This window comes from Hylobates moloch, unplaced genomic scaffold (assembly GCF_009828535.3).
Source record: "Hylobates moloch isolate HMO894 unplaced genomic scaffold, HMol_V3 SCAFFOLD_9, whole genome shotgun sequence".
Lineage (NCBI taxonomy): Eukaryota > Metazoa > Chordata > Mammalia > Primates > Hylobatidae > Hylobates > Hylobates moloch.
The window spans coordinates 121,572,180-121,585,026 of NW_026652284.1; the positions used below are offsets into that span (position 1 = coordinate 121,572,180).

General features: G+C 49.6%; 1 protein-coding gene across 2 annotated transcripts in view; it reads right to left on the minus strand.

Annotated features, from left to right (window-relative positions):
- SLC45A4 (solute carrier family 45 member 4) overlaps positions 1–12,847 on the minus strand; it is a 97,009-nt gene that overhangs the window by 33,056 nt on the left and 51,106 nt on the right. The gene's annotated exons all lie outside the window — the stretch shown is intronic.

Here is a 12,847-nt window from a genome sequence, read left to right on the forward strand (position 1 = left end):
TTCCTGAACCAAGAAGAAAACAATCAACAGGAGGGGAGACTGGACTTCTCCTTCCCGAGGGAAAACGGCTACATGGGAACAACACACCCCAGCGGGAAGGGGTGCTCCAACGGAGCTGAGCGTGACTCAGAGACTGGGGGCTGGCTCTTTGGAAAGGTCGGCTCCCAAAGAGTTCCGAGCAGCTTGCTTCCACAACACGCTTTCTAAAAGTGACCACAGGCCAGGCCCAGTGGTGGGGACAGTGCCTATCGTCCCAGCACTTCGGGAGGTTGAGGTGAAAGGATCGCTTGAGCCTGGCAGGTAGAGGTTAGAGGTCGCAGTGAGCCGTGATCGCACAACCGCACTCCAGCCTGGGTGACAGAGCGAGACGCTGTCTCACAAATAAATAAGTAAAATGAGAAACTGGTGCCCGACACTGTGATCGGAGCCTAGCTCTGAGATACCACATGCATCGCCTGCCGTGCTGCAGCGGAGACGCATGTGGATGTGCAGAGAGGAGCCTGCAGGACGCTTCCCAGACAGAGCCCTCCTCAGCCCTCCAGACCATCCTGTGAGGGCAGCCGGGGGCAGCCGCCCGGATCCATGGGAGGGGGAGTATCTTCCTGGGTCTCGACTAACACCGGGGCCACTTCACACCCTCCCGCTCTCCCCGCTTTGGGGCGCTGTGGGCCTATGGGCACCGGTTTGTGGTGTGCTCTCATCTCCTTCACGGGACACTGAGCCTGGGGCTAAAGAATGTACATATTTTTAAAAGTCTCCTCCAGAAGTGCATCATTCAATAAATGGTGTGGAAGTGTAGTGCATAGCACACACAGCATCACAAACAGGCCAGGCTGCGGTGAGCGGTGGCTCTGCGGGCAGGTGGAGCAGCAGCACAGCCAGGAGGGCCCCGTGCAGCACAGCCAAGGAGGGCCACAGACGGCTCACGGGCAACGCGGTGGACACAGAACCAGGGGCTTTATCTGCGCTGTTCTTCTCCAAGAGCTGCTCTGGGGACAGTGGCGAGGTCCAAGGACGCTTGCCTAGGGTGCGACTGTGTAAAAGCTCGGGGTGCTGCTGCCTTCAGGGAAGGGAGGTGGGAGGCTGGGGGACAGGAGTGGACGGAAACCTCGCTGTCTGCCCTGTGGTAACTTCTCAACCCTGAACTTGGTGAAGGTGCTGTCCATTTAAGAAAGGAGAATTTATATTTTAAAAACAGTGCCTTCGCATCCATTACAATACAGTCAAAGAAAAAAAAAAAAGAAAGACAGCTTCCCTTTTGAGTGAGGGCGTGGGAACCGCTGGTGGGCTGGCTCTGTGGGGCAGGACCTGCTCATGGGATGGTGCTGACGGGGTCCTCTGGGGACAGGTGGGCTCTCTCTCCCTTCACAGCCAGCCAGAGGTCTGGGCAGCCCCACCGCCTCCTGTGCCGCCTCCAAGCCTTTCCTCCCAGGCCTGGGAGCCCAGCAATCCCCCCAGCACTAGGAGGGACCACTGCACTGCTTCTGCTCGGAGCGCCTTCATAAAAGGACGTGGCTGTGTGGAATCAAGGATTCAGGTCCCACCCTGGTCAGGCAGAAGGGGGGGCAGGGCCATTCCTGCCGGGACACAAATGGCAGCTGTGAAGGCATGGTGCACACAGGGACAAGACAAGGGAGCGCGCGGTGGCCTTCGCACGGACAGCGGCACAGCCCGAATCTCCAGGTCAGACAGAGAAGAGCAGGCGGCCCTCCTCGTGGCAGGGAGCCTATCCTCCAGCTCCCTGCACAGATGAGATGAAAAGAGACGCGCATCCCGCCAAGTGTGGTCATCATTATATGCACATTTAGCTGAGATCACAGGGGACAACTGGCAACTGAAAATAAAAACCCGTAGACCCAAACTTCACCGTGAAAGAAAAACAAAATCCCCCACAACTAAGAGTGATGACCAGGACGATGATCAAAACGCCCAGAGTCTTCTAAATAATCCAGCTCGTGACAGATAGAATTTAAGAAATAAAATGAAGTAAGTACTGGAATCATCGTGATTTTAAAATTTCTTAAACCTAGGTATCTAATAGGCCAGGCCCAAGTGACTTCCATAGCGGGAATGAACGTGGCTCCTGGCTGTGACAATTCTACATCATTTTCCCACAGAAGATATTTAGACCAGTGGGGGAAGTGCTGTGATTAGAAATGCAGGCTCCAGTATCAGAAAGAACACCATACTCCCCCAGTATCAAGAACGGGTGAGACAGTGCTGGGAAAAGAGCCTGAGGGTCTCATGAGAATACAAAGTTGCTTGGTTCGTAGCAGCTCCTGTGGTACATCAGTGAGTGCCCCAGATAACAAGCCCAACACTGACCCTGGACAAGTCGCTGAGCCAAACTCCTCCATTAGGCAGCTTGCCACTCCCTGCTTTCACTCACAGGCTGCTGGGAAGAGAGCTGGCAGATACTGTCTTCCACGAGCACCTCAATGCACAGGCCCGAGACAGGAGGCCACGCATGGGGGGAGCCCATCCACACCCATCCTGGGTTTATACAAACACCACGGGAAGCTGAATGTGGACCTGAATGTGCATCCCAGGCCAGGCAATGTGGCACGGGGCTGTAGACTCTCTCACAAGAGGCGATGGGATTTTCAAACCTAAGCCAGCCCGTGTGCAGCGGGGAGCCGGCAGGGCAAGGACCCATCTACCGGGTGGTGACAGAGGGCTCCACCTCCAAGGCTTTGCTGGGGGCCACAGAAAAACCTGCTAGAGTTGGGAGTATTACTCCCGCTCCAGGGTCCCTCCACACACTGTCAGTCCCCCTCTGAGCACCACCTTGCAGCAACCTGTTTCCATGACTGTCCTCCCCACTGGGCTGCTGGAAAGTCGGGGGGACCCCATGTCTGCCTTCTGTGTCCCAAGACACCGCATGTGGCTCAGCAGGTCCTCCAATGTCGCAGGGAGGGGGAGGCGTGAGTGAGCCTACACAATGGTGTGGGGATGTGACCCAGAGCAGCTCCGCCAGGTGCATAGCCCCCCCCCTGCAGCAAGCACGAAGCGCAATGGCATCTGTGTCAATGGCGCCCTCATTCCCACAAACTAGAAAGGGTTTTTAAGAACAGGAAAACCCATTCCTTCCACTGTCAGAAAAACAAAACCACTTACCATCAACCACACTAAACCTGAAATGACATTTGCCAAAAACCTTTCAAGATTTAAATACAGGCCGGGTGCAGTGGCTCACACCTTTCATCTCAGCACTTTGGGAGGCTGAGGCAGGAGGATGGCTTGAGCCTGGGAGGTCAAGGCTGCAGTGAGCGGTAATCCCACCACTGTGCTCCAGCCTGGGCGACAGAGACCCTGTCTCAAAAATAAATTTAAATACAGTTGACCCTTGAACAACATGGGTTTGAACTGTACCGTCCACTTACACAGATTTTCTTCCGCCTCTGCCACCCGAGACAGCAAGACCCTGGCTCCTGTTCCTCCTCAGCCTACTCAACGTGAAGAGGAGGGCGAAGGCCTTTATCACGGTCCACGTCCACATAATGAATAGGAAATACATTTCTCTTCCTTATACTTTTCTTAGCTATGTTTTCTTCAGGTTACTTTACTGTAAACATATCATACATACAACATAGAAGGTATGTGTTAACTGACTGCTTATATTATCGGTAAGGCTTCCAGTCAGGAAGCTATTGGTAGTCAGGTTTTAGGGGGAGCCAAAAGCTACACAAGGATTTTTGTATGGGGAGTCAGCACCCCTAACATGAGCTGCTCAAGGGTCAGCTGTATACTCAATTGCCCTCCCAATCAACTCGGCTACTTGGGAGACTGCCCCTGATTCTTCGCGGTGCGCTCCGCCTGTCCTGAGGTCACAGGAGGTTCTGTCTCGGGCACAGAGCTGACTGTAACACCTGGGTTTGAAAGGCCTCTTCCCTGCCCTGCCTGCAGGAGGTTCCCCTGTGCCTCCTCCAAGCGAGCAGCTCCAGATGGAGTCCAGCCCATGCCTGGGCCGGAGGCAGAGTGGCCTCCAGCCTCCTCCGGAATATAATGCATCAGCTTCTGGCCTCAGACAGGAGCATGTGGCCATATGAGGCATCTAAGGCATGTCAATTTCCCCTTCATCAGCAAGTCACTCATTCATTCCTGCAAGCCTTTGTTCCACACTGGGCATGCGAACAAAAGTGAGTCAGACCTTGTCCTTAGGGGATGCACAATCTAGGAGGGAGAGGGCAACCTGCAGGAACAAGGGGTGGAAAGACAGGGCTGCAGGGGGTCCTGGAGCACAAGTGAACACTGAAGAGATGCCCACACTGTGGAGTGCGTTGAGTGAGAGCATGCAGCTGGGCCAGGCCAGGCGGACGTGAGCAGTAAACAGCTGCAGAGACAAGCGTGGCCTGGAGATGGGCTGTGTTTCATCAAATCCAAGACGCCACCATTTTCGAAAGTATTGCTCTCTCAAACGTACTGAATGTGACAGACCCTGGAGTTGTCCAGTGTGACACCGACGGGGCTCAGGATGGGACAGTCACAGGACAAGAGTGAGGGAGGGCAGAGCCGGAAGCCAGGCCCACTCAGCCCTGTGGGATGGAGACAGGGCCAGGGCCAGGGCCCAGAAAGCCTGAGTTTGGAAATGCGGACACCCCTGCGCATTCAGCAAGACGATGTGGGGGTGGGGGGTAGGTGGAGGCTGGGCTGGAGTGGGGTGCAATGAATGGGGTGCAAACTGCCCCACTGAGTGACTTTTCCACACTAAGTGCGAGGCAGGCCCTCCACAAGTTACCACCAAGGCTGGTGACTAGGAACCCAAGTGGAGAAAAAAATAATGACAGTAATAGCAGCTAACAATTACAGGCACTGTTCTAAGCACATCGTATGTGTCAACTCTGCACACATCTCCAGAAGAAAGGAGATGCTGGTATCTGCAGAGGTAAGTAAGGCTACACACTTGGAAAATGGTTGATTTTTGGATTCTCCAAGAGGAGCCAACATTGGGTTGTTGGCTGCTGCTACCTCCACCACCACCGTTTTGGGGAAGGACAGGAAATCTCTGTCACTTGAGCAAATAATGGAAATGAAAGAGAAACCAGAAACAGGACTTGAATCATCATCATAAAGGAAAGTGTTAATTCATCACTCAACGAACAATGGGCCTTCCGCTCCGTCACGTCTTCTGTCCAGGGTTCCCAGAGCCCCCTTTACTGCTTGCCTCCCCCAGGGCTGACCCAGGGGGCAGACTGCAGAATCCCAGAGCATCAGGGGCTCCCAGGAGACCCCAAAAAGCTGGTCTCAGCATCATGAGCACACCAAAGTCACCTGATGGCAGACAACTCCCAACCTGCCGCTCAGAGGAGGCTGGACTCTCAGAGCTAGATGGGACTCACAGACCCTCAGCGTGTCCCAACCCCAGTGTATGTGGCACAAGGACTCCAGGGAGGCCACATGGGAGGAAGGGAGAGGAAGCCACAGGGCCTAAAGACCAGCCTTAGGCCCAGGAGTCAAGGGCAGGGGAAAGGGAGGGGCCTCCCAGGGGCAGCAGCACTGTCTGCCAGCAGCATCGCAGGCAGTGTCACCACTAACTTCTGAAGAGGACAGCACACTGCCTGGGGTAAGGATGGTGCAGGCTGAATCACTTTAGGAAACTGCCGTCAAGGGCCACCTCACACACACGGGCATTAGCTGGCTGCTCCTAGATTCCAAACAACTCCTCTACTGACGCTCATGATGGCAGAGACTGAGCTGATTTGCTTCTCACAGCTTCCAGTGTGCTGATTTTCAAAGGGAAAGTTTTCTTTGGGGAAGAGAGAAAGGACAGACTTGCTATTGCTCGATATTTTGAAACGAGTTCTAATCTAAGGCTTCTGCTGAGATACTTATCAATACAAACATGCTTCTTCTGTAGTACTTCCATACCCCTTCTACCAAGATGAGGATTGAGACAATGGGAAAAATACCAACGCACCCTAAGTTATACAGGGGGAAGCAGTGCAGTCAAAGAGTCTGACAAACAATATTCTGAGCACGTGTACTGGTTACCTGCTGCTGCGTAACAAACTGCACACCATTCAGCGACACAGAGCAACAGTTACGGCCACACAGCTCCTGTGGCCAGGAATTCAGGCACAGCTCTGCGGGGTGTCTCTGGCTTGGGGCCTCTCACAGGCTCCTGGACTGAGAGCCTCGGCCCTGGGGGTGTTGGCTGAGGCCTCCTGCTCAGTTATTTGCCATATGGGTCTTTCCAAGAAGGCAGCTTGATTCATCAAGATGTGCAGGCCAAGGCAGCAGCAGAGAGGGTCTCCCAGCAAGGTGGAGTCACACGCTTGCGTCAGGCGACGCCCCTCGATGCTGCCATATTCTGTTGGCTAACAGGAATTACTCAAGGGGAGGGCATTGCACAAGGCCATGAAAGCCAGGGGGTGAAGGTCACCGGGTATGGTGTCTCAGGGGTCTCTCAGAGTCTCTTTATACTCCTCCCTGACCCCTCTGTGTAACAGCAAATTTATTTATTAGAAATGAAACCATTTCTAATTCATGATTTTATTAGGAAAGAAAAGTCTAAAAAAACCAATGCTATAAGCTTCACCTTAAGAAACTAGAAAAAGTAGCCAGTTGTGGTGGTGCACACCTGCAATCCCAGCTACTCAGGAGGCTGAGGCAGGAGGATCGCTTGAGCCCAGGAGTTTCAGTCCAGACAGCCTGGGCAACACAGTGAGACACCATCTAATAATAGAAAAATAATAAACTAGAAAAAGAGCAAATTAAAACCAAGTAAGCAGAAGAAAACAAAATGAATATAGGAGCATAAATTAACAAAACAGAAAATGAACAACAGAGGAAAAAACCGAATGAAGCTGAAAGCATAGGCTTTGAAAAGACCAACAACATTGATAAACCTTTAACCAGGCTGATCAAATTACCAATATCAGGAAAGAAGGAACATCAATACAGGTCTTACAATTAAAAGTTACTGGAAATACGAAGTGAGTTTGGCGAGATTGCAAGGTATAAGGTCAATATATAAAAATCACTTATACTATATAGAACGATGAACAACCAGAAATGGAAATTAAAGCAGTACTTTTTACAATAACATGATACAATGAAATACTTTAAGTATGTGACGGACCTACATACTGAAAATTATGAAACATTCCTAGAGAAATTAAAGACTTAAATGTATTGAGAAGATATATTATGTTCATAGACTGCAGGACTCAAAATTAAGATGTCAATTCTCTATAGATTCAATGCAATCCAGGTAAAAATCCAGCAGGCTTTTTGTAGAAATTGATTAATTCTAAAATTTATATGGAAATGTGAAAGACTTACAACAGCCAAAACAAGTTTTCTTTTTCTTTTTTAGAAACGAGGTCTTGCTGTGTTGCCTGGGATGGTCTCGAACACGAGTTCAAGCAATCTTCCCGCCTTGGCCTCCCAAAGTGCTGGGATTACAGGTGTGAGTCACCACGCCTGGCCCAAAACAAGTTCTAAAAGGTAGGCATATTTCCTCATTTCAAGATGCACCATAAAACTACAGAAATTAATCAATTGTTGTATCAGAAACAGACATATAGATCAATGGAACAGAACAGTGCCTAGAAACAGATTCACAATATAGGTGGCCAGTTAATGCCAACAGAGGTGCCACGGATTTCAATGGGAAAGGGCAGGTTTTTTACAAATGGTGCTGGAACAACTCAATTTCCACATGCCAGATGGAGGGGGAGTGCCTCAACTCTTGTGGTGTACAAAAATTCACTCAAAATGGATCACAGACCTAGGTGAGAGAACTACTGAGGCATCTAGAAGGAAACATAAGGGAAAATCATTACGATTTCAGGCCCTGGAGTTGAAGCGGCAGTGAGCCACGATCACAGTACTGCACTCCAGCCCAGGCAATGTAGTGAGACCCCCAACTCTTAAAAAAGACTTCAGGTCAGGCAAAGAGTTCTTAATTGAAAAAGAACAAAAAAAGAAAATATTAGATACACCAAATTTCATCAAAATTTAAAACTTTTGCTTTCTGAAAGATATCATTAGGAAAATGAAAAGGAACCTGGCACAGTGGCTCACGCCTGTAGCCCCAGCACTTTGCGACTGAGGCAGGAGGATCACTTGAGCCTGGGAGTTCTAGACCACCCAGGGCAACATAGTGAGACTCCATCTCCAGAAAAAATTTAAAATATTAGTTAGGTGTGGTGGTGCGTGCCTATAGTCCAAGCTACTCAGGAGGCTGAGGTGGGAGGATTGCTTGAGCCCAGGAAGGTTGAGGCTGCAGAGAGCTGTGATCACACCACTGCATTTCAGCCTGGGAAACAGAGTCCCTGTTTTAAAAAAAAAAAAAAAATGTGGCTCATGCCTGTAATCCTAGCACTTTGGGAGACCAAGGTGGGAGGATCACTTAAGCCCAAGAGTTCAAGACTGGCCTGGGTGACACAGCAAAACCTTGTCTCAATGAAGTGTAAGAATATATAAAAAAACAAAACAGGCTAGGCACGTAGCCTGTTACAGCACTTTACGAGGCTGAGGTGGGCGGATGGCTTGAGTCCAGAAGTTCGAAACCAGCCTGGGCAACATGGTAAAACCCCATCTCTACAAAAAATACAAAAATTAGATGGGCGTGGTGGTGCACACCTGTAGTCCCAGCTGCCTGGGAGGCTGAGGTGGGAGAATCAGCTGAGCCCAGGGAGGTCATGGCTGCAGTAAGTTGTGATAGTGCTGTGGCACTCCAGCCTGGGTGACAGAGACCCCATCTTTAAAAAAAAAAAAAAAGGACATGCCAATTAAAGCTGCAATGAGATATGGTTCACACCCACTTCAATGAATGAAGTTTAAAAGGACTGACAACACTAAATGTTGACGAGGATGTGGAGAAATGGGAACTGTCCTACGCTGCGGTGGGAATGCAAGATGGTACCATCACCCTGGAAAGCGCTGGAGCCAGCAAGCCACTCCCAGTGAACCACTCATGAGAAATGAAACACATCCACACAGAGCCTTGCAGGTGAATGTTCACAGCAGCTTTATTATCACAGCCTCCAAAATGGAAACAACCCAAATCTCTACCACCTGATGAATGAAAACAAATGATGGCATGTCCATTCAGTGGAGTACTAGTCAGCACTGAAAAGGAGCAAAGAAAGTACTGATTCATGCAGTAACATGGATGAATCTATCAAAAAGCATTATGCTAAGTGACAAGAGCCAGACCATATGCTGTGTGGTTCCATTTACATCGATTCCAGAACAGGCAGCACCATGACAAAAGAGGCAGGCTGGTGGTGGCTGGGGGCGGTGCAGTGGCTGACGTGGGGGGCATTTGGGAGCTTTGGGGTGATGAAGATATTCCAGGTCCTAATGGTGGCAGCCACACCACTGTGGACATCTCATGCCAACTGTCAAACTGCCCGGAGTGAGGTAACAGTATTTCCAAATCCGATCATAAGCACTGGGGCTCTGGGTACGGACGGCAGACAACTTTTTAAAGAAACTCCAACTCCGATCAGGGAAAACTTTGGTCACTACGTTGCCCCTTGTAAGCGTAATTTCAGTCAAACCCTGAGAAATAAATGGGGCCTTTTGTTGTCTGGACTCAATCTAAGCACGTCTAAGAACAAACTCATTAAAGCTCTGTTCCTATAACCTGTAAAAATACCTTCTATTCATGATTCCTGCTCTCCTGCTCAACACAGACCAGGGCTTACAGTTTTACGTGAACTATGTAGTGCTTAGGGTCAATAAAGGTTACTTTCATCCGGTTAGGGTCAGTTTGCCACAGCCTAACCACTTATTACAACTCGCCCCGTTTCAGTCAGCATTTCTGGAGGTTTATATGGAACAGACACCCCTGCAACTTTGGAAAGCAACCTTTAATATGCACTACACATATTGTGTAGTGAAGTACATACGCAGACAGGTCCTGGGCTTATGATGGTTCCACCGATGATTTTTCAACTTCACACTAATGTGAAAGCCATACGCATTCACTTGAAACTGTATCTTGAGTCCTCATACACACTGGTTTTCACTTTGAGTACAGTATTCAATAAATTACACGAGATCTTCAACACTTTATCATAAAATAGGCTCTGTGTGACATGATTTTGCCCAACTATAGGCTGGTGTGAGTGGTGTTTTTTTTTTTTTTTTTGAGACAGGGTCTCATCTGTCATTCAGGCTGGAGTGCAGTGGCATGAGCATGGCTCACTGCAGCCTCCATCTCCCAGGCCCTAGCTGGTCTTGAACTCCTGGGCTCAAGTGATCCTCCCACCTGGGCCTCCCAAAGTGTTGGGATTACAGGCATGAGCCAGGGTGCCCAGCCTGATGTGAGTGTTCTGGGCATGGTTAAGGAAGGTGAGGCTGGACTATGGCGTGTGGTGCGGTAGGTGCGTTAAATGCATTTTCGACTCAGGGTATTTTCAACGACGGGTTTACTGGGACGTACCCCGTTGCAAGTTCAGGAACATCTGTATTTGTCCTCCTAAATTATCTAAAATCTACACAATCTCATGTAATAAATAATCAAAACCAAACAATGAGATGTGCATAGAAATTGAGACTCACCATCTATAAAGTATGAAAATTCCAAGGTGTTGTGGAAGCATTAGGGTTTTTAAAGCCACAACACACATCATCTGCCATAGAGAAAATTAGGGAAAAGCAGTTCCTAACGACTCTATCACATCAACTTATTCTCAGGAACCGGAGGTTCTAAATTTTGTATTTGTCACCACGACCACAACTCGTTGTCCAGAAACTGAAGGATGGTGCCCAATTCGTAATTCCAACTGCCTTAGCTTTGTTATGACAATGCTTTCATAATTAGCTCAGTGCCAAGTCCTTACACACTGAAGGGACAAAATAAATGTTTAGTAAGGTTAATTGCTACCCAACTTCTCCCTGGCTAAGGTCTAGTCGCAAAAGTGGTCCTTCAGTTCCACGAACACATCCAGGTCCCCTCCCTCAGCCTCTGGATGTGATGCCCAAGAGCCCTTGCCCCGCTCTCCATAAAGGCCTCCCCACACTGGTCCAGCCCATTTCTTTCCCTCGCTGGTTGGGTCACTTTCCTTCTCGAAGCACCCCCCTGCCACAGAGCTAAGCCCCCTGGCCCACAGATGTGGGTCCTGTCCACCCTCCGTGCCCTAGGATATCATGGGCACCTAAGGAGCATGAGCAGAGTAAATGCAGAGTGACAGACACAGAGGAGAGAACAAAAGCGCGAACTGCGCCCGGTCCCCTACATCCGATTCCCCAACTCTCCAGAAAAGAGTCCTTTGATCTTGTTTGAGCCCCAGGTCCTCTGGCCTTCTCACGAAACCTTCTCAAAACAAGGTTTTTAAAGATGAAAAAAGACACAGGATTGCAGACGGAAAAGCACACTGAAATACAATCATGGAAGCACTGCAAAAGTAAGATGAGTGCTTTTTCATTAATGTATTAAGTGACAAGATCGAGGGATGGACACAGTATCTCCTGTGATTTCGGTAATAATCAGCATCAGCTCCCACGGCAGGGTGACAGGAAATCGGTGCTGATGCCAGCGGGGCAGCCCCACACACAGTCGAAGAAAATGCTACGATTTCATGCTGGAGTCAGATCCGTGCACATAACCGAGGGATCCACACTGCAGCGAGGCTGAGTGAGCGCTCATGGAACAAGAAACACTTTATTATGTTTGTATCAACAAACATCCCTAGAACAACCAAAACAAGTAGGCTTGAAAAGACTTCACCGTGCAATATGTGGAATTCTAGAGTAAAACTGATGCTTCTAAATTGTCTGCCTCTTACCCAGACACCTTATATGGCTAAGGGTTTGGAAAATGACAGATTTTTTAAAAAACTTCCTTAGGTCATAAAGAAAATAAACATTCTGACAAAATTTTTAGGGCCCAAGACACTCCCAGTGGGGACTCCCTACAGGGTCCCCGCTCTGTTGCCCGGTAATCTGGAAGAAACACCACATCTTGCCCATGCAGGTCTGGTCATGCCAACCTGTGCGTCTCTGTGAATTTCCGTGTTTTCATGCCCACCTGCACGTCTCTCTGTGAATTTCCGTGTTTTCATGCCCACCTGTGCGTCTCTGTGAATTTCCGTGTTTTCATACCCACCTACGTGTCTGTGAATTTCCGTGTTTTCACGCCCACCTGCGTGTCTCTGTGAATTTCCGTGTTTTCACGCCCACCTGTGCGTCTCTGTGAATTTCTGTGTTTTCACGCCCACCTACGTGTCTGTGAATTTCCGTGTTTTCACGCCCACCTGCGCGTCTCTGTGAATTTCCGTGTTTTCACGCCCACCTGTCTGTGAATTTCCGTGTTTTCACGTCCACCTGCGCATCTGTGAATTTCCGTGTTTTCATGCCCACCTACGTGTCTGTGAATTTCCGTGTTTTCGTGCCTACCTGCATGTGTCTCTGTGAATTTCCGTGTTTTCATGCCCACCTGCGTGTCTGTGAATTTGTGTTTTCATGCCCACCTGCGCGTGTCCGGGAATTTCTGTGTTTTCATGCCCACCTGTGCGTCTGTGATTTTCCGTGTTTTCATGCCCACCTGTGCGTGTCTGTGAATTTCCATGCTTTTGGAAATGCCTGTCTCTGAGCCATCTACCGTCCACAATAACCTTGGATTCAAGTCAACAGCAACAATGGAAAGATGACAGCATCTTCCAGTATCTCCCACAGCCAGGCACTGTTCTAAGCACACCTGGGACCCTCTTAGGGTCAGTTTGCGATTGCAATCACTTTACACACAAAGAATCAGAGTGTGGCACAGAGGGGCTCCCGAATTCGCCTGCATGACACAGCCAGTGACTGTCAGTGCTGGCGACCCTGCCCTTTGCTCGTTGTTCACTGTGGCCTGGCAGGGACAGTGGGAGAGGTGAGCCCCGGCCGAGAG